This window comes from Haliaeetus albicilla, chromosome 11 (genome assembly GCF_947461875.1).
Source record: "Haliaeetus albicilla chromosome 11, bHalAlb1.1, whole genome shotgun sequence".
Taxonomy (NCBI): Eukaryota; Metazoa; Chordata; class Aves; order Accipitriformes; family Accipitridae; genus Haliaeetus; species Haliaeetus albicilla.
In genome coordinates, this window is record NC_091493.1 from 39,861,969 (window position 1) to 39,887,442 (window position 25,474).

General features: G+C 41.6%; 1 protein-coding gene and 1 long non-coding RNA gene across 3 annotated transcripts in view; one reads left to right on the plus strand and one right to left on the minus strand.

Annotated features, from left to right (window-relative positions):
* Positions 1–5,347: 5,347 nt before the first annotated feature.
* LOC138687816 (uncharacterized) lies at positions 5,348–25,208 on the minus strand. The gene is made up of 3 exons (XR_011326953.1): positions 23,149–25,208; positions 21,026–21,578; positions 5,348–8,189 (listed from the first exon to the last, which is right to left on the minus strand). It is a non-coding gene; the product is annotated as an uncharacterized lncRNA (long non-coding RNA).
* MGMT (O-6-methylguanine-DNA methyltransferase) overlaps positions 25,208–25,474 on the plus strand; it is a 169,175-nt gene continuing 168,908 nt past the window's right edge. Inside the window, exon 1 of one of the 2 annotated variants that reach the window (XM_069797257.1) lies at positions 25,208–25,456. The gene's annotated coding sequence lies outside the window, so the exon portion shown is untranslated. The remainder of the gene's footprint in view (positions 25,457–25,474) is intronic. The other variant, XM_069797253.1, reaches the window with a different exon arrangement.

The following is a 25,474-nucleotide window of genomic DNA, read 5'->3' on the forward strand; positions in this document are numbered from 1 at the left end:
AATACTCAATGGTACATTTTAGTGAATTTAAAAGCTAAAGCTCCAACTAATAATATCATTATTGTTTTGGCTAATATTTCCCTATTCAAATCTACGTAGAGTTCAAGAAGTTGTGCAGTGTAAAGTAAGTAATAAGGGGTTTGGAAATACGATTTAAAAATATTTTTTTGTACTCGGATCAGAAAGTATTGACTCATATTTAGAGGCTGAACCAAAGCCCACTGAAGTCAAAGAAAACACCTATTGATTTTAAATGTTTTTGGATCAAGCCCTTAAGACCTAATCCTGAAAAATGCTGAGTATACTAAAGCTACAAAGGAGCTACGGATATCAAGAATTCACAGGACTAAATCCTATTAAATACATAGTGTTATCCTGACTTAGACTAAGATACACAATTGGATTAATTAGGAAAGATCTTCCAAGAGATGGCCAATGCTATCACATTATGCTGTTGATGTAAGGAACGGGACACTGGTACAGGTCTATGGTAGATGTATATTTTAAGCACCCATTTACAACCACCAAGGAGTTTTTAACGAAGCAGATCTTTTCCAGTGAAATACTCGTTAGTTTTTCAGAGAGTTTCGTGATTTCAGCAATGGCACAGCAGCACTTCTTGAACACCTACAGGAAGGTCCTCTGGCACCCGGGGACACCTCTGTGGATAAAGAGGCAGAAGAGCTCTCACCCGACATTGGGGCTGCTCTGCCAGCCATAATTCAGTCCTCACTTCTTAATCTTTCTGCTAACAGTTACAAAAACCTAAGTCCCCCACCTTTCTTCCTTCCCCGTCCGCCAGCAGAAGCTTGGCCCCTCGGTGCAGCCGCCCGGGCGCAGGTAGCGGCTGCTCAGCCTCCAAATCCCCTTCTGACCCCCCGGAGCATCGCTCGGAGCGGCGCTTCTCATGTCACTGAAGGTTAGAAGTAGAGCTTCAGTAGGAACGTGCGCATCTTGTCTTTGAGCAACAGCAACTAAGTTTGATTAGAACTGCATAAAAATCAGCGTGTTTAATTGTCATCACTTCAGGAGAAACGTGACACAGCCTTTGTGTGGGGCTATTGCAGAGAGTACGGCAGCTACCAGAAATAATGGCGCAGGAAATGTGAGTTCGGGTTGTCAGCCTTCCAGTTTAATTCCTCTTCTGTCCTTGCCAAAACAAGGAAGGATGAAGTAGTAAAGCCTCCACCCTATTACTGAATGCCTCAGCTCTGGTCGGTCACACCCAGATGGCCCCATCCCTCCTGACCGATGACCAAAAGCCCCCAGTTTTTATTATCTAGCTTTCCCAGATTAACTTTTGCATGGAATTCCGCAGCGAAAACCTCTGATGCAAATGGGGATCACGCACAGGCCAAAATAAAGAGAACTCAACCAAACCGAAACGCACAATTTATGGCTGGAGAGGACTTTGGGGGAGGGAAGAGAGCGAGGAGGAAAGGGCTTCTCAGAACGGCACAACATTCAGCATCTCGTACTATCCATTGAACAGCTGCTTTTCTTAGGGCGAAATTCAAGTATTTTGTGCCAAGCAGGTCGCAGAAGGTCATCCTTGCTGCAAAAGGCTCAAGAGAGACCCTCGCATTTCTCAGAGGACCTCTCCCTGTGTCTTCTGAGAAGAGCCCTGGTTGTGAAGATCTGCAGGGTCAGACCCTGAGGGTGGGACCAACTCATCCCCCCCAAGAAGGCACCAGTTTAAGGCCCTTTCAGCAAGGCTCTCCTGCTCAGCCATCACAACACGCACCCTCCTTTTCCAGAAATGTGGCAAAAGACATCTCCGGAGATGCCCGTGTCTCCTCACTGCCTACAGAGGGAACGTCCTGCAATGAGCTTAGACTTGGTATCTCACTTTGACATGACTGCAGAGAGATGAGATGAATTCAAGTCAAATCTTGCCACTTTTAGTTACCTTATGACTGACATAAAACCCAGGTAGGTCAGTGAGACGATTTCCAGTGGCCTCCATCAGCTCTGGAGCAGGCTGTTGGAGGGACAGTGACAAACTCAAAGAGAAGTCTGGATTAAAAATACCGAGCTGTTTACAAAAGGCAGTACCCAAAGTGAGAAAAGGTGACGGAATTTGACTCTGAATTAATAAGCACCGTTTATGTATCAGAAAATATCCCATCTGACAGAGCTGCCAAAGACAAGTGCAAGTCAATTTTGTAAGAGTAGGTTTTATTGTGCTGGTAGCAGAGGAGAAAAAACAATGTTTTACAAAGAAAAGAAACTTAACATGGTATTGAGGATGTTTATTTCTTTTATCATATTATGTATGAATCTTTTATAAGTTTTCAGTGAACTATATTAATTAAAAATTAGTTCTGGGAATATTTTGCTTGTAGCCTAATAAGCTATTACGTCAATACAGATTTTCATAGACTATTTTAAATTTGAAATAAAGGGGTCTCCTGAGTATGCGCAACAGAACAAAAATGTAACAAAAAAAAAGTAGAATGCTTAATACTTTTTCCTTGTACAAGTTAAGGATAAGAGTGCAGGTCTTACTAGTCTTCCTAAGTAATTTTTATGAGTTCCCTCCAAAACTTTTAGTTATTGCTGGAAGTTTTCTGGGCTTAGACCCTGTAATGAACGTGATTATTTTTATTATGAAATTTTTCATCTTGGCCTTTCTTGCGATCCATCCCAAAGCTACCACAAGACTTTTCCACCAGCGGTCCTTTGGACACCATGCTCCACACGGCGAGGAGAGCACTGCAGTTACTCTACCCCCAGATGCTCCCGTCCATCGGAAAGTACAGAGAAGTCAATAAAATAGGTGCAACGACGGCTCCTGCCTGTTCGTGATTACGCAGATTTATTGCCTCTGGTGTTAAACCAGTACAGCAGCCTTCCCTCCCCAGCATCTCCCACGGAACCGCAGCTGATGTGTGTTTGTGGGTCATGGTTTGTGTCTGGAGCATCTCCCAGGCAGCACAGCTCCACACTGGGCTTGAAGCAGGGGTGAGAATGAATTCATCGCAGACCTCTGCAGCTCCCACTAGGATGGCAGGTCCTTCACAGCGCAAAAGAAACAGGAAAAGCTCAAATTCTCGGCCGGCGATCAGCTGAATTGATTTTCTGGGATTCCCAGTATTGAGTACAGGTCCCATTTCAGGAGACCCACCAAGGCAGACCTAGATCGTAAAATGTAAGGCTAGCAAAAAAACCCCACTATAAGTAACTCCAGAAAGAATGATCAAAAAATGTTGTGTCAATCACATTTTTACACAAATGAATATCTTCCTTTGACTTTTTGTGACTACAGTGAAATGGGCACGTTGAAATTAAAAAAAAAAAAAAATCACAATTTTTCTGTTTTTTTTTCATCAGGCTGCCTGTATGTGTTTTCCAGCACATGGGCAGACCTCAATGGCATCGGGGAGCTGTGCACATGTGGCACCAGCAGCTGAGCTCCCTCAAACCACGGAGCAGGACAGCTCGGGGCTGAACACTCACCTTGGATGGCTCGTGTAGGAGGAACCTGATTGGGCTACTGAATTAAGCATGCATTACAGGACTATAGCAATATAATTGATCATATATCACTGCAGGATCAAGTCCTGAATTTCTGGTGGTTTTCAGGTATAACATTTATTTTAACTTTTGTATGTGAAACCTCCCATGCTTCAAAAAAACTCAGACATAAACTTCACCAGAAGGTTTTAAGACAATCCCTATACCTACTTGTGAATTTAAAATGATCATAAGGAAGCTTTGCTGATGAATAAGGGACAAATAAACAAACAAAATTCAAGTTACTGGAGGCACCAGTCCTTCAAACAATGCCTGCAATTCACAGGTGAGTGTTAGTTTTGTGGCCAGAGAGTGAAACCACAAAAGGGACTCTGTCTTCTGGAAAATTAACCCTAATTTGATAATGTGGGCAAGTTAATGTTCCTTTGAGGGCCATAAATATGGTCCTTCCTGGCTGTTTGCTGTCTAATTCTTCAATTTCTGTTTTAAGGGGTTTTGCTCATTTAGCTGCTTTTTTCATGTAGCAACTTACTGGAAATACATCAAGCAGCAACCTAAGCTGCACAAATGCTTCGCCCACAGGAAAGTCTCTTTGGTCGAACACCTTGAAGGGAACCAAGGGACCGAGGATGTCCCTTTTTGTCCCGTCTATGGGCAGAAACATCGCAAATCCCAACTGCTGTGGCCGTGCTTGCTCTGGAGTCATAAGCAATACAACCACACCAGGCGGATGAAGCATTTCGACCAGCCCAGGTGAGGGGGAGTCTCCGGCACACCGAGGCAGCTGCCAACCTTCCCGAATCCAAACCCTGGACCGCCACTCCAGCGCTGCCCACCACTCCAGGCAGTCCGTGATGTTCATCTAAACCGGTATAATTAATTATAACTACTTAGCCTCACAATAAGTGAAGTATTACACTGTTCGTTGATTTAACCCGATTCAGTAACCAAAGTAAACAGCAGTTAATTGATTTGCTGAGGTTCACTTCAGAAGCATACGACACTGAGTGGAATGAGAAACACGGTCTCCTGATTCGCACTTCAGTGTTTTATCCCCAGACCCCAGCTATTTCTACTGCATTAGTTCATATTTTTAAAAAGCAAAGATCTACCAAAGGAAAATAAACATCACGCATCTTTGTGTTATTTAATTTGCAGGTTGAAACATGCTCTTCATATTCATATTAATGAGCTGCTTCTCATGAGGCAACCCATTAAATTTAATAGGAGAGCTAACACAAGCCTCACATGAAATGAAATAGTTGCAGTTATGTTTACATTTCCTTGAACGGTATACTTTGCATTCCTGCGTTATGAACAAGCTTGTACATTTTATTTAATGATAAACAGGTTTAATGACTCTCTTTAGCTTTTTTTTGCTACCTTTTTCTTCTCTCCTAGTTGAACAACAGAATAACATCCTTCACTGGGCACTGGCCACAGAATGTCTTTCATGTGAAAAGTAACTGAATATGCTAAAGAATTTTTTTATCATTATTGTACTTTTTCAACACTTTTTAGAAAATCCATTATTAATTGATGGAATTTCTAGTTTGGACAGGTATGAACAAAGATTCCATTCAAAATGTTTGCGTTAGTGTTTGTCTGGGGTTGGTTTGGGGGCTAGGGCACCATTGCTTTTCCTCTTCCAAAAGGACTCCAGTGTTGTTCCAAAACACATTATAAAATCCAAGCTCTTTGGCAGAAAGATGATTTCCTCCCTGCTTGGTTCTGCAAAAACTGCATTTTTGTCAACAGTATTTCATTACTATTAAATTATTATTATGCTTTTCAAATTTCGAGCAAGATCACCTATAACCAGATTGGCTTTTCAAGTAAAATTTAGCACTATGCACAGTGCACGTACGCTCCAAATGAAATCCTCAGGTCATCTAAAAGGCATAACTGGCAGCAAAACTCTTCCCAGACTCCTTATAACACAAATTAGAGCAATATTAAGACTGGAAATACTAGAGCAGATAAACCATTTGAATTGACCCCTGACCTGCAGACTCCCTATACTGTGTTCAGTTGTAAGACTGTCCTCGCTGCCTTTACTGCTGCTGGCTATTGGGATCATATAACTAATTTTGTAGCTCCACCACTACAGTACCTGAACATAAATCTAACAGTAAATGTAGCTGCCATCATGTCATGCCCCCAAACCAAGAAAGTCTGTGATAAAGACAGAAGTAAGCATAAGTCTCCAGGGTTCTCAATACTTTTGCCATAGAATCTGTTTCTGCCTCTGATCTCCAATTCTTTCTCCAACTCTTAGGTACCCAACAAGAAGACTGCCACCATTAGCAATGATACTCAAACCTTCTGATACTCCCAAACTCAACGTCAGGGTAGCACGTTAGGCCAAGCAATGCTGACCCAGCTGGTTAACCATTACCACCTCTGGACCACGCTCACTGCAGAGGGTGAACATCATTGTGTGCAATAGGCCAACAAAAACATTATGACAGTGAAGGTTGTATAATGAGGGCGAACGGGAGCTTAAGTCGTGTGGCTTTCCTCCAAATGCTAGAAATTAAAATAAATGTTTGGTTGAACAGGAAAAAAGCTATACCTAGGAAGCCACTGCATAACTCGTTTTTTAATTTTCCTGTAGTCATTAGAGAGACATTGTTTCACAGTTGTTTTATTTTTCCTGCCGCAGGATCACATCTCTACCAGCCCATATAATTTTGATTCCTCTGACCAATCTCCTTTTAATCTTTTGGTTCAGCAGGGCTGGAGTCCGTGGTCCTGCCACAGTGCCCTTTCCTTCCAGCTGCGCACACCAGAAAGCCTTGCAAGGAAAATAAAAAAGAATCTTCATTTTTTACATATTTTCATCTATTTGCTCCTTGTATATGCTTACTTAGTCATATTAATATTTTCATAACTTACTGTAAAAATGTCTAATTCAGAGAAGCAAGGGAACGCAAATCAGAGTTTAGAAAAACAAAATCACTGACAAGCCCATATAGACCGTGAATACGAAGGCGTCGTTGGCTATCCGAGAGCCATCGGTGCAGATGTCCTGGGAAGACCACCACGGAGCGGGCTGCTGGACCTGCCCTAGCAGTCGTTAGACGTTATGTGTGTGCCTGGCTGCGGATCACGGCTCTTGGGCTGATAAAGTAGCCGAGAGGGAAAAAAGAGGTAAGAAGAGGGAGAGAGGCATGGGGTGAGGAGGGCAGGATCTGCGGGAGCCTCCGGCCGAGCACGCACAGCCCCGGCGCGCTCCTCGCCCTGCACCGCCTTCGGGTCTGGCTATTCGGGAGCAAAGAGCTGTCATGATGCTGTAAGCCTAAACCCCATAAGAAAAATAGGAAAGAACTAAGAGAGCAGGAGAGTAGCTTGTTCCTTCAAAAAACACAAGAGGAAATCATTGTGTCAAAGAGTTGCAGCATATTTTTTAGAAACATTTGAGCGCTACTTACATCAAAACATCCTGGTGTTCAGAACAGGTGGCTTACCAAACCTTTTTTCTCTGTAATTTCCTTATGAAAGCTGCCTTATTTATCTTTCAAATTCATGTGAAAATTACAAAAAGAAAACAAAACAAGTAGGAAAAGTGTTTATTGGAAGAGTTACAGTCTTGAGGAATACTCTCCAAGGGAAATGGATGTTTAATTAAACACACAAGGCAGCGCTCACCCAATGGAGAGATGCCTCTGAAGTCCTAACGGCTGTTTCCTGGCATACATTACTTCTGAATATTTGTAAGTGACTTGTTTATTTTGGATAACACACGCTTCCACGGGCACGCTGGTGAGTTAACGGCAGTCGGAGAGGTGAGGTAATAGTTAAAGTAATGCAATAAGCACTACCGTAATATAACTTCCATTTGGGTAATACCTTTCAGTTTCTCGTTGAAGACAGGAATAAATTAAATCAGACTGCACAGAGATGCTTTATCTGCATTCACCGATACTACTGTTGATGCTGATCATCTGGAAAACTTAGGATTTAATTTTTTTTCCCCAGGGTTGTCTGTGAATGTGCGTACCAGAAACAATGAGATAAATGCCGAATGCTTTTGTAAACTGAAGAAAGGAATTAGCAAATTTGTTAATGAAAACTTATTTGGGTAAAGAATTGTTCCCTTTGGAACGGGTGCTCTTTATTCAACCTTTCAATGTCAGTTATCATTTTTAAAACAGCTTGACCTGGAAGCATACAGTTAAAATTGTGGTGACTGTTAATGACAGTTTTATTGGACACTATGCTTATAGTTCACATTTTGAGGTCTGTATGTAATTGATCTTTCTACCCTACATGAGAAACACTGCAATAAGTTGGTTGCGGCACCACATTATAGATATAGAGAAATAATAATGATGTCACCTTGAGATTCAAAGATCGTGGAATAGTAATAGTCTCCTAGCTCATTCTCCCAACTGTGATGACCTCTCCAGTACTAAATCTTAACAGTCTCAGCATTATTTTTGAATTATTCATGCTAGCCTTTTCCCTCACTACAAAATCAAGGAAAATGAATGCATCATGCTCTGTCAGCTCCACAGGTATTTTGGTAAAAATATAAAATGTTATTTGGTTTCAAAAAATCTGTGCAGCAATACAGGTCACTTGCTAGTCTGAACAAAAACAGAAATTCATATGCAGAAGACACGGGACACATTCATTGTAAGTCTGACTGAGGCATTCTGAATCCCTGGAAGTTCTGAAACCTGTGTTTTGATTAATTGCATCTTCATCTGTAGAAATAAAACGAGAATTAAACAAGCATCAATACACACAAACCATTTTTCACTAACTTCGACAGTGCAACATTGCCATCATTTCAGGGATTGAGCATGATGACAAAACACGGAGAATTATAGATTAGGAACAGAGAGCCACTTTTTAACATTATATTTACAGCTGAAATTAGTGGTGATGCTCAGGTCAAGCAGTAAAGAAAGCAGACATTTCTTGAACCACACCACACTAAATTGCAGCGGCACGGCAATGCGCTGAAGACAACTCATCTGTTCTTAAAGGCAGCAGGTTGATAACTCTTCTAGACTATCAAACCTGGATAATAAGAGAGAGCTACAGTTTTATTCCAGTGATGGATCTCATAAAAAGTGCACATGGGAATAAAATAAAATGCATGTAAATGTAAACTCAAGCAGGTATCCTGATTCATCTGTAGCTGGTGACCTTTAAGTTCATTATGAAAAACAAATGTCAAGCTTTCAAAAGACAGGAGTATCCCTGGCTTTGCTGGGGATTTTGTATGCTATCGCACAGACTGTATTAATTTAGTCTGGCATCAATAACCTTGAAATCAGGATTTTGCACTAAAAATCTAGTTTTATGTTTATTCAGAAAGCAAAGATAAAAGGCGACTTTATTTTAAGGGACCCTCCAGTGGCTACAGGGCAAACGTAATGTAACATTACTGATTTTGCCTACCTTGCTATTCAATGCTAGCTCCCATGGCAACAGATTTTATATGAATACAAAGAGTGTGATGAAGATCTCCCTTTATTTTGCACAGAGTTTAATTATGGAAAAGTCTCCTGTCTGCAGAGTTATTCAGCATCCCTGAAATGGCAAACGCTCCTGGAAAGCCTTGGTCAAAACGAGCCGCAGGTCCCCAAGGCTGACCAGAGAAGGAGAGAAGGACCTCATTTATCTACTTTTGAAAACGGCAGAGACATTGCATTTTTACACTGACACAAAAATTTTAAACAGACTAACAGGGGAATATCACATAATTGCTAAAGAAACAACATATGATCAATTAATTACGTCTCTAACTCCAACAAAAAATGCTTTTATGCTACCATTCTCTCCTCAATTAGTTGGTAAGCTGAAAGACAGTCAGTCTGAAGGTTTCACCTAAACACAGAAAGGAGACTAAAGCATTTAAATTGTTTTTTCTCCTTTTTTGCCTTTTTTTTGGCTGTAGTTACACTAAAAGACTTACCTGCTTTCTCTATGTCCTCTTTGTTCCAGCTTATAAAGGGACACTCTTACTGTGATGAATCTCATGCCATATTTTTAAAGAAACAAAAACCCACCCACATGTCAAAAAGAACAACAAAAGCATTTAAAAAAAATCACTGGTTTTAATCTAATTGAACATCAGCCAGGACTGTCCCTACCGCAATTGTGGTGCTGTTAACATGCATAGCAAAGTGTCCCAGCAGGGGAAAAAAAAAATATTACAGACCGCTGGGTAGTCACAGTTAAATCTAGCCACAGCAAGAAATTGAAGACAATTAGGATGCACACCTTCCCTCCATGCAGCAACTTTGTCACTGCAAACTAAGTCAATTACAATTACAAATAACCCAGGTTTTCTCTTCGCTTGTAATTCATGCCTATTGAAATCAAAGGGATCTTTGCCGCTGACTTCAGTGAGAGAAGGATTATCCCCGTAGTTTGGCTATTTGTATTAATTTTATACCAAAAGTATGGATTTTTGATCACTTTATAACTATATTTCTGCCTTTCATTCTGCACAAAACGGTTCCATATTTAAGCGTTATGCCAAAAATATATTCTGTATTTCAAACACTTTTGTATTCACATGGTGCTTTCCTGAAGACGGACAGACTAAGGGCTCTACACTGAGGGCATGAGCCATGACTCTCTGTTGTCGCCGTTACAGTTCTTTGATGCACAGACACGCAATATCTTTTGAAACTGTGCAGGGTCGTCCAGTAACAATGGTGGAGTCATTCCACCAGCGTGTTGGGTTTTCCTTTTCTGATGGCTCATGGACATGAAAGAGAACTTTATCTGCCTGCGAGAGCAAACACCGAGCTTGGATCCAAGGAGAGCTGCCCAAAGATACCGCCGTGGCTCCCTTCGGACAAGGGCTGTCACCACGGCGAGAGCCAGCTCCATCCATGGAGCGCTGGCAGGGAGATGGGCTGGATGACCTAAGAGCACTTTTCATCTCTGACGTCTGTTTCTACGATAGCCAGAGTTGATGGCCTCGGCGATCAGAGGGTATTTCAAAGCAGAATGTGCAGTCTCTTACTGAACGGTGACAAATGACATTTAACTTGGAAAAATGCAACCTTGTATATCTAGGGAAAAATAATCTTAAACAAAGGTACTCGATGGTGAAAGGAAATCTGAGCAGAAGTAAAAGCAAAAGGAACGTATGAGTGATAACAGCAGATTACATATGAGTAAACAAAAGTTTTCAGAACTGCTTGAGGACTTCTGACGACGCACACACTGACGTGCCACCTCAGAGAAGAAGACGGGCAGGAGGATTCACCCGTCACCAGCCAGAGCGTACCAAAGTATGCTGCATGCAAACCTCAGCGCCTTTCCTCACGCTCATTGCTACTCAGCTAATTCCTAGCATCAAGTTCTCATTACTAGGAGGAACGTGTGTATCAAAAGTCAGAAAAATTCAGCTCCTCGTTCTTGGTCATTAATCTGAAAAGCATCATCGCAGTGAGTTTAATCAGCTCTTTTAAAAGTCCTTTCCTCTTAATTCCATAAGTACGCATCTATTTTAGGCTCTTGATATAAACGCCACCAAATATTTGTGGGTAATTCCTGTACTTCTGCTTAGTCTTGTAAGCCCAGGGGAAAATACAGCAGTAGACCTAGATCCCAGTTTTAGCCTCCAGTTTCTATTTTGACACTGAACTTCCACTGAGTTGTTAAAAAAAAAAGGCATATAAGCGCCTTTGTGGAGAGTAACTCTGTTGGTTAAATCTCCCTTTAATCTTTCTTAACAAGTTTATCTCTCCCAAGATGTGATTGTTTTCATTGTTCTTTTTTCAAGGGTGCATATATATCTTCGTGCACACGGGATGCCTAAAAAATTTTAAAATCACTTCATTCAGATTAAAAAGGATCACAGTAAATTGCATTTAGGGAGGCCTATCAAGCCGCCGCCTTTGAAAAAAAAATAAAAAGAAAAAAGAAGGGTAAATTCTTGGTCCCAATGAAGTTAATGTTAAGCCACCCCACTGCATGTCATCCAACCCTTCTCAAGACTGCAATATTTTGTGTCATTATGCAAACTTTGACTGCATTTTGCTTCTACACTGTATTTGTCCTTACTTCTTTTCTTACTAATTTCCTTGCTATTTAGGTCTTCTAAATGAAACATATTCTTTCACAATATTCCATTCAGAAAACTGAATATTTTCAAGTGAAATTTCATTTTGTTTTTCTCTGCCTGCACTTTTAAAGTGAGTAGAGCCTGGGATTTTTCTTAATGCAAAATATATATATATTATGTTATATGAGGCACAGTGCTGATTTTATTCCAGCATAAATGTCATTCCCACATAGTAATTTCATTTGGCCTAGTAGAAGTGACTTTTTTTAGGTGTTTGCACCTAATATTAATGTTACAATTTCAAATATTTCATGGAAGGATAATGACAGAGCCAATTAACCGGCAGAGCAGTATTTACTGGTTTCCATTGGAAATACTGGGTCCTTCCCACTCTTGCCATGCTGCTAGCTAACATTTTAGAACAAAATCAAGATTTTTATTTAATTTGAAAACGTCTAGAAATATGCACGTGAAAGTGAACAAACATGCCCGTTTCCCCTTAACTAGTTACCTACAAGCGCTGCCAGACAAATGCCACTCAGTATCTGAGGTCAGCTTAGGTTTGAATAGCGCTCCGCATTCCTGAACTCCTTCCCAAATCTCGGGAAGGCAAAGAGAGGAAAACAAATAGCAGATGTGGGAATTGGGAAAAGGAAACGGTCATTTTTCCAGCGTGGGTCATGGAGAATAGATTAGTAAGTCCAGGATAGTTTAAACATGCTGGCACAAGCAAGAGAAGCTGGCCTTTGCCCAGGACAAACAGTGCCAAATTCGTGAGAGGAGGGAGCTCTGTGCATGCGGCCGGCCGCCTGCTGCCAATTCCGCGTGGTTATCCACATGCCATGCAAATGCCCTTGGCTCGCCTCCGCCTGACTTCAACGTCTTCCCCATCGCACCTCGGGGCTGCCGCAGCGGCCGGTCGGGAGGAGCGGCTCCCGCCGAGGACGGGAGGATCCAGGCACACCTCCTGCACCCTGCGGAGCGAAGAGGTCGCGCTTCGAGCGCACGCGTGAGGCTTAACGTCAGGATCGCAGCCCCAGTCTTCATCTCGGTAATTACAGGCACCGCTGGTTACGGACGGATGGCATGAAACCTGGCTTGGGAGAGCAAGGGCACGCTGGAAAAGCAGCGGGTGAATTCTGGGTAGAGGCCTGATTTCATTTTATGTTTTATTGATATAGTAGCATGTGATGCCACTTTAGGTCGTGATAAATCTGGGGGACAGTAATTTAGTTCAGTAACTCTGAACCGAACAGGAATAGTAATTACTCCCCAGCACCTTCTTAGACTCGTCCAATGTTTGAGCCACGCTCCTACCGAGGGCAGACGCGGCCGGACTGATGCTGTGAAAGTGAAAATACAGCTCTGGACGCGTGCAAAGTGGCCGAGCTCCAGCGGACGCAGAGACCACCCAGCCACCGTACGACGAATGAGATGTCATCCATTGCATCCCATAGCTCAGGATGTTATTCTTGTGCAGTCCGCAATCAATTATGTCTGTACAAAATGACTACACTCACTTTTTTTGGGTCTCCGGGAAATCTTTGTTCAAATTGAAGATGGTTTTCTAACAGGCTCCGCTCTTTACCCAATTTTCCAGCTGAGTTGACTGAGGCACAGGCAGGTCAAAAGGCTTACCCAAGGTCAGGGAGCGAATCAATGAGATAGGTCAGATTAGATCTCAGCCTGTTCTTTGCTTTTCATCCTCTACTGTTACTGCTAGATCACCGTTAGAACCAGGTTAACAAAAATGTCATGGATGTGCTTTAAAAAATATGTATTTTTAAACTTGTTATCCCAATAAGAATTAAGTTCTTTAGATAGCACGCTATATAAGATTAGGTTTCAAGAGGTTAGGCCTTTACTGCAAGGAATTCAATATCCAGCACAATGTAAAATCACCAGCAGGAGAAATATTTTTACTACTGTAGAAAAATAATAAAAATGCAGAAAAGTAAAATTCACAGATCAAATCCTGAAGTGCTCACTCAGGTCAAGTTCTGCCTGGCTTTAATTGTATTTTGCCTTGGGAAAAGGCTTCAGATCTGGCCATAAATTAGTATGCTGATCCCATGGCATGAATGGTGTTTTATTTACTTATTCCCTGAAATATGCTGTAGAATTCAAGCCGCAGTTAAACTAAAAAGAACCGCTCATCTGAATCTGAAGGAACTATGGTATTTTTGAGAATAATGTTGGGCTACCTCTTCCAACCAACCACTATGTAATTTGATATGAATTGACCAAAAAAGCCCATTTCCCCTCAAGGGACATGTGTTTTCCTGAGCTTAGGCACTGAGAGGCACCCAAAGCACTGGATTTTCAGGAAAACGTCCTCCCCAGGAGGGCAGAGGAGCTGAGGGATGGGCTCCCCGGGGAGGCTGTGCTGTTCCCATCCTCGGAGGTTTCAAGACTCAACGGGGAAAGCCCTGAGCAGCCGGGTCTGACCCTGGAGCCGGCTCTGCCTGGGGCAGAGGGGTGGCCTGGAGACCTCCTCCAATCCAGCCCGGAGTGTTTTAGGGTCCCATAGCATCGCTGTGTATTGTCCTTTTCAGGACAACCCTTAAGACCACTTCATGGGCAATTTGTGTAGCCCCCAGCCATCCCTCTTCTGCGAGCTCCTCCCTTGCCAGCTCCCTTGACGCATGAAGATGTGGTACAGAGAAAGAGGAATTCACAGCTCTTACTACATAAATAAAACAAAGAGCGTGTTAATCAAACTGTGTTCCTTTTTTCTTCGCTCACTTTTATGCTACTAAAACACAGACACCTTGTTCTGGGCTTTTTGCTTTAAAGACAGTGGGAAGAGATTGCTGAAAGTCTTGTCAGGAGTTTTATTGTCCCAATTTTAGGATTCTGACAAGCTCGATCGTAGACACAGTCAAAACTCTTGGCAAAGTACAACAATGAGGAAGCTGCATCTCATCAGTTCTCATCTGCAGATCAAAGCAATTCACTGGCAACATGAAAAGATTGTATTTAAAAACTGACAGGATACCCTTAAAAAAATTAAAAGAACAAGATTAAAAATTCTGGGAAGAATGCATTTTGAGTTTCAAGCAAAATAAAACAACATCTAAAAAGGAGTATTAAAAATATCCTTAGACTCAAGAGAAACTTTTGTATTTGTCCAGTGTTGAAACAATATACTAATCAAAATGATCTCTACTCCATGTTCCAGTTCAGTATAAAACTATTCCACCATTATACTGGGTTAAACTATGCTGATTTTCCTCTTGCACTTCTATAAAGACCAGTTAAAGCTAAAAATGGGCAAGGGATGACAGTGATTTGAAGGAGGCATCCTGAGAGCAGAACAAAAGTTAGGAACTTTTTAAACAAGATTTGCAAATACAGGAGACAGAGCAGTTGTTCATTGGCTCCTTCTGAGTCCTGGTACCTTACAGCATTATGAGAAATATAAATGTTACCTCTCTTTTGACTAGCACACCTCTTTTCTTATTCCTCAGGCTTGCTCTGGAGTTGTCTTTGCCTACATCTCGTTTTTGTCAGAAGTGGGAGCACAAGGAGGTTTCAACAGATGCCTGACCTTTTCAGGGTGTGCATTTTTACCTTTACCATCTAGGGACTTGCTTATGCTTAAAATCTGCTGTAGGTTAACTTGAATTATTTCATGTTAAGGTGCTTAATGTCACAAACAATTTTTTTTTCTCCTGTTGCAGGTCAGTTGGCATTTTAATGTGTATTATTAAACCGACTTAGAAAGCTGAACATGGAATAGATTTGCCTACATCGATGTACACATGGGAGCAGACCCACTCCAGCTGCGCATCTGTCACCAGCACCACACATGGATTTGCTGGACTACTGCCCCAGGACCATTTTGGAGGGATGTCACCTCCCAGCAGGCGCAGGAACACAGCCAGGTCCAGTGCACCCCAGCCGGGGGACTTCCCAGCCCTGCTCCATCACGGCCCCAGTTATCCCGCGTGGTCCTCTGCTCTCATCCCGGACATCAGCACCTTCTGAGAACAGGCATGGATACAGGCCAGAGTGAATTTTACCCATTTTTATATTTATAAAATGCTGTTATATATTTATAGAATTTATATATTATATACTTAGGCTGCTGTTTGAATGGGGAGCTGAACCCAGACCCAAGCCAAGCCCACTGTGACGGACAGGAACCCTGGGTATGCCCTTAGCACTATTGTGAGACAATTCATGCTATATAGGTACTTAAAAGGAAAAAGAAGATAAACATTTTCACACCCCTTTAGATTACTGCAGAATTCTACTTACCTCACAGTGTACATTGTATTTTTATACAAATGTTAATAAAAGACAGAAGAAGTAAAGACAGTGCCCCAATTTAGCACTGAAGTTGCACATCAACGGAGTTGAACAGGGTTCCTGCTTCTATTTGGTAGTGCTACTTGGCAAGGAGCCTGCACTTCTTCCTGTCTTTCCGTTTGCCTTTCTAATCCCTCAGAGAAACACCCTTTAAATATGCTTTCTTTAGGGAAGTATGTATAGAGCTACTAGTCTGTCTTTCCTAACCTGTCCTACTACCAGCAGTTCATTTACATCCTCAACTAGAACATTACTAACCATTTCTCTGACTTGTCAAAACAGCAATTCCTTGTCTCTTTTCTTTCACTCCAAAAAAAAAAAAAAAGACACATTTTATTACCACTAAAATGAATGCTGTGGTTGGACAATGAAGTTGTTTATTTTCTAGCTCCTTTTTCAACAGGATGATTATGAGCAGGACTGAACATTAAATGGAGACCTGCCCAAAATATGTTGGAGAAAAAGATGCTCAAAAACGATAGAAAACAAAGAAAAAGAAGGCAGTAAAGAGTGATCAGGGGAACAAAGAAAAAGACAGGGATAGAGTCTCACAAGCACAACTGATAGGAATGCTGCAGCAGCAAAGAGCTCTCCTGGAGAACATACTGATGCTGGATGGCACCAGAGCTTTATACCAAGTATTTCTGCAACAACTACAAAGCAGTATTTCCCTGAAACGGGTAGTTTTGCCAATTCAGTGACACTAGACAACAAAGAAAATGAAGATCATTCTCCTTTCTACCTCTCCGACAAAGGCCAATTTGTTCCATCACGCTCTAGCCCATTATACAGACAGTATCTACCCTGTACACAAGTTTCACAACAGTAAGTGACAAAATGATCTACATGTGATAATTTTTATTTGTATACGGCCTTCCTGGATTTTGTGTGGCATCCAGTAGGCTCATATATTTGAGTCCTCAAAACCAAAGGATGAGTATTACAAACACCCGCAAGGCTCTCCTTGCTCTCACAAGCCCCTGATGTTGCTGCCACCTCAGCATCTTTCTTTTCACGCACCGTATAGCTATCCTAAACTTCACGTTTTTGTAGAAAGAAAAAAAGGCCATTTTCATCTGGGAAAAGCAATTAATCTCATAAAATTGATCTTTTATGATCAAATGACATGACATCAAGCCCAGTGAAATCAGTGAGAGTCTTCTCATCAGCTTCAAACCATATTTTACATGCCCAATGATTTCTCTGAAGAAAACTGTGACTCTTCAAGCTCCGGATGCATGCCTATTCCTCTTAAAACCAACAGGACAGTAGCCACTGTTTGCCTGGCAATACAGCACTTAACCTGCCCACAAGATTCATCAGCAAAGACTCTAATTTTCTGTTTGTAACTAAAAAGCACAATGTAGTCCTGAGATGCCTGAACTGCTTTGGCTGAGCTGGGTCAGGTTCTAAGAGCAGGACAGTGTGTAGATGGGCAGTTCACCCGGGCTGGCAGGCAGCAGGACAGGCAGGCTGCCTGCACAGCAAGGGGATACGGCAGCGTGGGTCTGGCAAGACCCGGAGGGTGAGCTGCAGCTCAGAAGCAGCTCCTTGGGGAAGGGGTGGCCCTCGCTGAGTTTTCTTCAGGGTCCCCAGCTGTGCTCTTTCCAAGCCGCAGCAGCCAAACCCTGAGGACACCCTTAGACGGGCTAACATCTGCAAAACTGCCAAATGCACCCCAAATATCCCAAAACTCATGACCTTTCCCTTGCAGGCTCCCCTCAGGAGGCTGTATGGATTTCAAGCTTGGGCCTTGGCTGCTCTTAGCTGGTTGGGACGGCAGTTTCATCAGCGCTGGCTATCAAGGTTCTGACTGCAGGCTTGAGCTGCTGGCTCATTAGTCATCTTGGCAACGGAGGTCCAACGATCTGACTCTCCAGCCTCCTATGGGACTCTTTGCTTTCCCTCAGCTGCCCAAGAGCACAACCACTTGCCACCAGATTTTCACAAAAGCACAAAGACAATGTGAAAATGTGAGCTACAACAGGTAGAACTAGTCTATGCTTTGTGCCTATTTTTCTGCTGTGTATTCATTTCTGTTGCGTTGACTGCACTGCTGCCATCCATTTTTATTACACCGATGCTAATGCACACAGGTGATCCAGGGGAACTGGATTCCTTTAATGTAGACACTCTCCATAACAAAACAGACACATTTCTACCTGTAGAGAGTAATTCAATATTAACAGTTTTGACTGTTCTTCGGCAGCTACGTGATGAGGTTTGCTAGCACTCTGAAGATTACACAAGGCTGGAGTTATACACACAGTTTATAAAATCACACAGAATTCATACATTTTACATAGACAGGCTCCCTAAAGTGTCACACCATATTTTAGCATCTGAACTTACTGTGATTCAGTAAAAGAATCCTGCTTCTCTGCAATGGATCTTGGGCTCTGCAACCTCCTACACATGCATATATCATCACTGACTTCCGAAAGAGTACTGTTGGCTTGAGGGACAGAGGTGTACCTCCTATAATGGTATATACTACATTCTGCAGCAACCTTTCTTCTCATATTTCAGAGTTGAAAAAGGCCTGTCAAAAAGGGGCTATTATGAAAGGGAATTTGAAGACATTCATAAACATCTAGACAGAAAATTGCATTTTCAATATGAGAACCTCAATAGTTAAGGCTACATTTGGGAGATCACTATGGCCCTCTTATTTTCTGCTTACGCTGTCAAAGTTTGAATTCATGTTGGGTTTTTGAGCAATTCAAACAAAGGATACTTTCATAAACATCCATTTCATAAACTACAGCATATCTAATTCTTTGGGTTCTGAAGGCTGAGCTGAATGTAGTGTTTGTAGTCTACTGAGAATATGTCTGGAAAACATAAAACAATCTAGTAGGTAAGTTACAAAGCTGTTGACATAGGGAATGAAAATGGAAATTCTGTAGTAGCCTCCTACATCCACAGTTTTACGCTATACTTTGCCTGATGTTAGTTGATTGGTGCAGTATATCTTGATGTTAGTATCCCATTTCAGAAATGTTCTGACATTATCTATTTGGCAGTTTGAAAAATAGTATCAAACTCCCAATGCATTTGAGCACACGTTTCAACACAGCAATCGTAATATCCATTTCCATCGATGCAAGAGGCAGGTTAGTACCAACTTCCAGTGGATTCATTTCTAAGACTACAATACGTGACTCTACAAAATGCACATGTACACACGCACGCACCCCTGCACACGCACACACCCCTGCACACGCACACACAGCTTGGCTAGAAAGACCAAAAGTAATTAACTTGATTTAATTTCCAGTGCCTCCTGGTAAACACACTGGTTCATCTGGGAGCAAGTCTGCCCCTACAAAGTAATTGATGCCATGAGTACTGTGAATGAAATGGCACAGATAATTGTTGGCACCTCACCTGCCCATGGCATAGGAAGAAACGCAAGGAGGAATCTTCGTTCAGAAAAAAAGAATTATTAAGAGTATTTTTCACATAATTTGCAATGATTACAAAGATGGGCGCATCTCTAAACAGGCTACAATAACCCAATCACTTGAAGGATGTGTTCTACTGCAAATACGCTTAATATGTCAATAGGAAAAAATATATGCTGTAAATTTTGCTGTAATAATTATTGGAAATGCTTGAGCCTTGCTGGAATTTGGCAATAGCTGCAAAATCTCCACTAAATATAGGACTCCAGGCACACTTAATTTAACAGGAGATTTATCAGCGGCCTTATTGACCAAAAATTCCTCTTATTTAACATTTATAAGCCTTTTTACCACACAAATTTCTCTGTAGCATAACAGATAAAATTTATACTGGTTAGCTTCACCAATATTGTTGTAGCATTTTCCAACAACTTCTGGAATAGAGCAGCCAGGAGATAACTAAACCAACTGAAGTAGGGCATATGAAACACCATAACTTTTTATGTTTTTGCCCTAAAGAAAATGAAGCCAATCTCTGCTAATATCCCTTTCATTTACACGGTTTGCTACTAGATTTCCCGAAAGGCATTAGTGGCTGGCAAACAACTCCCAGCACCTTGATTACAGGAAATCGTATTTCTCCCAATGCCAGGCTTCTTCATAAGTACTGAAAATGGTTTGCCTACTAAAATACATTTTCTTAACTTACCAGTAATTCTACACTTCGAACCACCCAATTTCCTTCCTCTCCCAGTGCAGGAACCACTTGTACTCCTGCTCGGTATATCCAGACTCCTAGCTTACTTTTTTTTTTTTTTTTTTTTTTTTTTTAATAGAGATGAGTCCATGCTTCCACATTTGAAAGTGGAATCAAACAAGCTTGGAGAATGTTTTGGGGGAAGAGGGAGAGAAAAAGTTTTATTAGTGGGGGTTACAAACTATTTCAAAGATGATCCCAATTTAAAATGTACAGATCTTTATCTGAATTCCCTTGAATTTCAAGAACTGTGGAGATTAACTGCAGAGACCCAGGCTGTTCACGTTTTTATGCAAGGAAGATCTCTCCTGTTATTGAAGTAGCAGTGTTCTTTAATAATCTCAGCTGCCATTAGAAATGATTTGCCATCACCAGTGATTCTTATAGGTCTCCCTACATTTTGCTATCAACAGACCTTCAAACATCCACACTGCTCCTACCCAGACTGAAGAATGAACCCCAGAAAATCACACTTCAGAACTACCCCTTAGACCTCTTTTCTTACATACAGATCATATCCCACATCATCAAAATTTAACTCCTTTTAAAGTTCCCAGAAACATTTGCACTCATACCCATCCAGACACACGCTCCACTTCCCAGTGACCCAAGTGTGCACTTCTCAGCATTTCACACTAACTAAAATACATGGACAAACTCCCATAATGTGCTGCAAACAAAAGTATGGTATAAGAGATTATTTCTAGTATGAAAAACCTATTTTGAAACCAGATTCAGAGTGTTTTTCACATACACATCCCCCCCCCCCCTCCTTCAGGGCCAATTAAAGCACATAATGTGCCCAGATCAAATAGCTAGCTCTGTATTGACATGAACTTTCCAGATTTAAATTTGCAGGACACATCCCTGCTGTTGAGAAAATGCAAGAGTCTTGGCAAACGAAATCACAGTTTCTGGTTTCATTCAGCCTTTTATTTTTTTTCTTTTTCCTAGTGATTATAAATGTGAAAAGCAAGACTTATTTACTTGTTGAAGTGAAATCATACAAGGTTACATTACTGCACTTACACACAGCTGAGGAGGTTCATGTGGAGAGGTCACCGGAGCATAGGAAGTGATCGAGGCCAGATTCTGACTCAGTAAGGCACATACACACAAAGGCAGAAATATATTATGCCTGTGCTCCAATCTGACAATTTTCTCTGGGGGGAAATTAAAGAACTACAAGTGAGGTCCAAATCACAGTGATTTTCAATACTACATCTTCCCTGAGACTCCATCTGTTTCTCTCTCAAGCTAGCGAGAGGGTAGTTACAGCTCCAGTGCCCAAGTCTCCCTTCCACAGCAGATGTTGCAGAAAGTAGATGCTTTCAGAGGTTAGTCCTTAACAAGGAATTTAATCCAGGCTGAAATATTTGTGAATTCACATCTCAAGGCACTTAACAGAAAACCTCCTTTCTTAGTTTTCCATCCCACCCCATTACACTCTTTGACCCCAAAGTTCATGTACTGGTTTAAGCCTTGGTTTACTTGGAAGCAAATTCACGTGCTGTCACTAGAAGGGCATTTTGCATTCAACCACAGACAGATGTTCCAGTCCTGGGTAAATACTATCCTGTACCTGAAAACCATGCATTAAATGAGCAATGTCTTTTAAGCAACAGACTTAATAACAAATAAAGAACTGAAAGAAAATGCCTTGAATGAAAAACAAAGACATGGGACATTTTGATGCTTTAGAAATCTTTTATCTTCCTACAGTATCAGTGTTACAAAAATTTCCCTGTAAGCTTTAGTATTGGGATGTGTCATAACTGAATGCTGGAAACTCCTAGGAAGAAAATTTAACACCTCATGGCCCTCATAGCTAATTTAATAAAGAAGTCTGACAAGGTATACCAACTACAGCAGTAGGAGCAGGCCTAAATATATGAAAAAGGGGATATATATAGATACATGTTCTGATGTCACTGATGTCACTGACCAGTGACATATCTAATTAGGAACAGTCTCCTCAGCCTTGCTCTTGTCGTTGAAGGACAGATTAGGCAGAAATTCAGAAGTTCAGTGGTTGAAATTATAATGGTGCTTACTTAAAGTAACAAAGATAAAAATCTGGACAGCAGAAGGATTAGAGGAGATTTGAGTAAGATGTTCATAATTCTGAGGGTAGAGTGAAAACCGATCAGGAGTACCTTTTTAACCTCATTTACTAACAGAAGTATATGATAACCAATCAAGTTACAATGCAGTAAACCTAGAAATAGCACAGAGAAACACTTCTTTATAGTGCAAACAGACAACTTGTGGATCCACTACCAAAACCCAAGATGCTAGGTTTTAAGAAAGTCTGGCTATTTTACATTCTCTATTCAAACCTGTTATAATGCAAACTAAAATCATATCAAAGATAATCAATTTTCAAGCTTCAGGAAATAAGGAAATTAACTTGGGAGAGGAGTCAGAAAAGATTAATGCGTATTTTGGAGAGGTTGCCACTTGTAATAAAGTTTCAGGAACCGGCTACTTTTGAGAAGAGGATATCAGGACAGAGAGATTTCACCCAGTTTAGTATTGTTTCCCTTTAATGTGGCATTCTAATAATTTCAAAATAAATTCATTTTTAAGAGATGAAATACTGGACTGAAATTTCCAAAGTGCTAAAAATGGTACACTAACATTCACTAATACTTGGGAGGTATTAATGAATCTTAAATTCTGACAACTGAAACTATTACAAACATCCTACTTCACTACTCACAGGATAGGCACAAGCAGAATCTGACTCGCTCCACCTGAACTAATCCCAGATCAGATGTGGAGAGAAGTGTATGGCAGAGAGAGAACTTTATGCATTAAGCAGCTATATACACCTTCCCATCATGGCTCAGATCTATACAGCTCAGAGCAGAGGCAAAGGGAACTTAGGTCTACTTGCACCTGCTATGTCGATGTCCCTGAAAATCTCCTATTTATTTTAAGGTTGCATCAATCTGTAAATATTCATTTATATAATGTGTTCACAGTGGGAAAGCAGTCCTTCAGGGACTTACTGCTAATCAAGTTTTCTTTTTAAGCAGCATTACTGTCAGTGCTACTAACATCTACCATGGCCATACTGGTCAGTAGGTTGCTTCTTCTCAACTGGAATAATCCAGACCAACCTGCAAGACTGATCTTTATATCAATACATTGAAGGATGAAAAAGCAGAAAAAGAACTGACGATCCTTTAGGAAAGGAAGATTGCGCGGACCAGCTTTCAGAACAGTTGGTTTATAAACATCTTTTGGGTTGGGCTTTTTTTGCCAAGCAGCTGATCCATCTCTTATTGCAGAAATCTCCACCTTCCTTCAATTCACATCATGATACCACATTTTTAAATGTCTGAGAAAAAAAAATAAAAATCAGGGTTTGAGAAGTTTGATATTTACATTCTAAAAGAATCACTATCCCTAGGATATCCCATCCAGTCCAGAGCTTACTGATGTGAAGAGATCTTTCATTCAGAGATGAGATCATCTTCACATAAGCCATTGCATTTGTATGGGGCATGCAATGGCAGTACCTTTTAATTGACCATTAATCCGGGCTTCATTAGAACTACTTAAAAGCTTCATTTTCTCTTGTCAGCATACAGCATCACACAGTTACACAATAGTTTGAATCATCTGTTCACTAACAGCTACTGAAAAGCTAAATCATAGAGATGAACTCTGAATGCATAAAAAAGAAAACATGAACCAAAAGCCTGTAACTGATTGTAACTTATTACAAACATGGAATACCTTTTCATATATATTTCCTTTATTGTAGCATTGTTTCTTTGTTGCTTTAAATGAAGTTCCCTTGATAAACCGTTCATACCATGAGATGTGAATTTATCATTGTTAAACCATTTTTATTAATTGTAATTCATCCTTCAGAGATCACACAGATTCACAGATCACTTCTATCTTGTTCAAAATTACTGTGTTTGCAGGTCGCAATTAGCAGGGTGGTGTGGAAGCTTTGGACATTTTTACTATCTGGGAACAATTTCAACAGTGACTTTTGGCCAATGCTTTGCCTAGGTAGATAGTAAAGAAAGTAAGTCAGGGTGGTAAACATTCCTTGCTTACATTGCCTTGAGAGACTCAAGGTTAACGGCCCAGAAAGCAAAAGGGAAAACTTGGTGTCACGTTAAAAATATTACTTCTAAAACCAGCAGGAGGATCTTAATACTATTACACACCAGTATGAGTAGTTGTCCTTTTGCAAGCTTGCACCAAGCGCAACTATTGCAAAGGTATTTTCAATTGCATTGCGGAAACTTCTGCATTTTGGGCCGTATTTTGTATTTTTTCAGAATCAGTTTTAACACACAGGCACTAACTCGATGCCATTTTCTGTACAGCATCATTCCCTATGAAAAACGGATTTCCAGAAATCTGTAATGACTTTTTAAAAATTGTTATGATCTTTCCCAAGCGGATTCCTCCATTTTGCGATAGCTTCTGAGTCATACAACATGACTAATGAAATTTTTGCTGATATAACTCAGATTAAGATTCAGAAGACAGCAGAAGATTCTCCAGCTTGAAAATTAGTGGTTTCTTGTTGCAAACTTTACTGGCACTTTTTGTCCTGGTTTTTTATGACCTCAAATAAACCTCACCCTACAGTCCACTTTCTTTCCTCTGACATTTCACTCCCTCTTATCCCCTCCGTGTCTCCTCTTTCAGGAATTGTATTTGCTAACTGCTTCCCCCTCTGCAAACTCCTAATTCACCGTCCCCACCCTTATCCCCAACTTTGCCAAGGAGTGAAAAAGGCCGATTCCTCGATGCTGCCAGCCTTTGCCTGCTGCCCTTCACCATCCCGCCCCAAAGCACGAGCAGAACAAAGGACCAGCCTGGAGAATTTAAAAAAAAAAAAAAAAAAATTTTGCTTCCACATGTGCTGGATTTTGGTCAGCAGCCACGCAGCTATCATTGCCTAAAGGAAGAATTCTAAGGTGCACGACCACCACCAGGCCTCAGCACCGTGCAGGCTCTGCCTCCTCCTGCGCTCACTGCCCGCAAACCGTTATTTTGTGAGGGACTTTCACAGAAATCCCACCTGATTTTTACAGAAATCCACATTTTTAACCCCACCTGCGTGACCTGGAGCCCCCCCCCCCCGCTGGCTTTAAGCCCGGCGCAGGTGGGCTGCATGATCTGTGCCTCTTTCCCCCGGCCATATAAGCAGGCCGAGGGGACCGGGGTCTCCTCTCAGCCCGGCCCGGCAGAACCAGGTAGGAGGCCCCAGTACGAAGCCAGGCTCCACCGCACCTCACGCCCGGGAGCTGGAAGCCGCGGCCTGGCCTGCCCGGCTCGGCTTTCCGGGCTTTACGGGGAGGCCCGGTCGGCTCCGCCCCGGTCGGCGGCGGACCCGACGGGAAGAGCCCCTCCTCCGTGGCGCCGGGGACTCTCTCTCCGGCGGTTTACTCCGCCGTTCTCCCTCCTTCTCTTCGCGGGCAGGTGCGCGGGGGAGCCGCG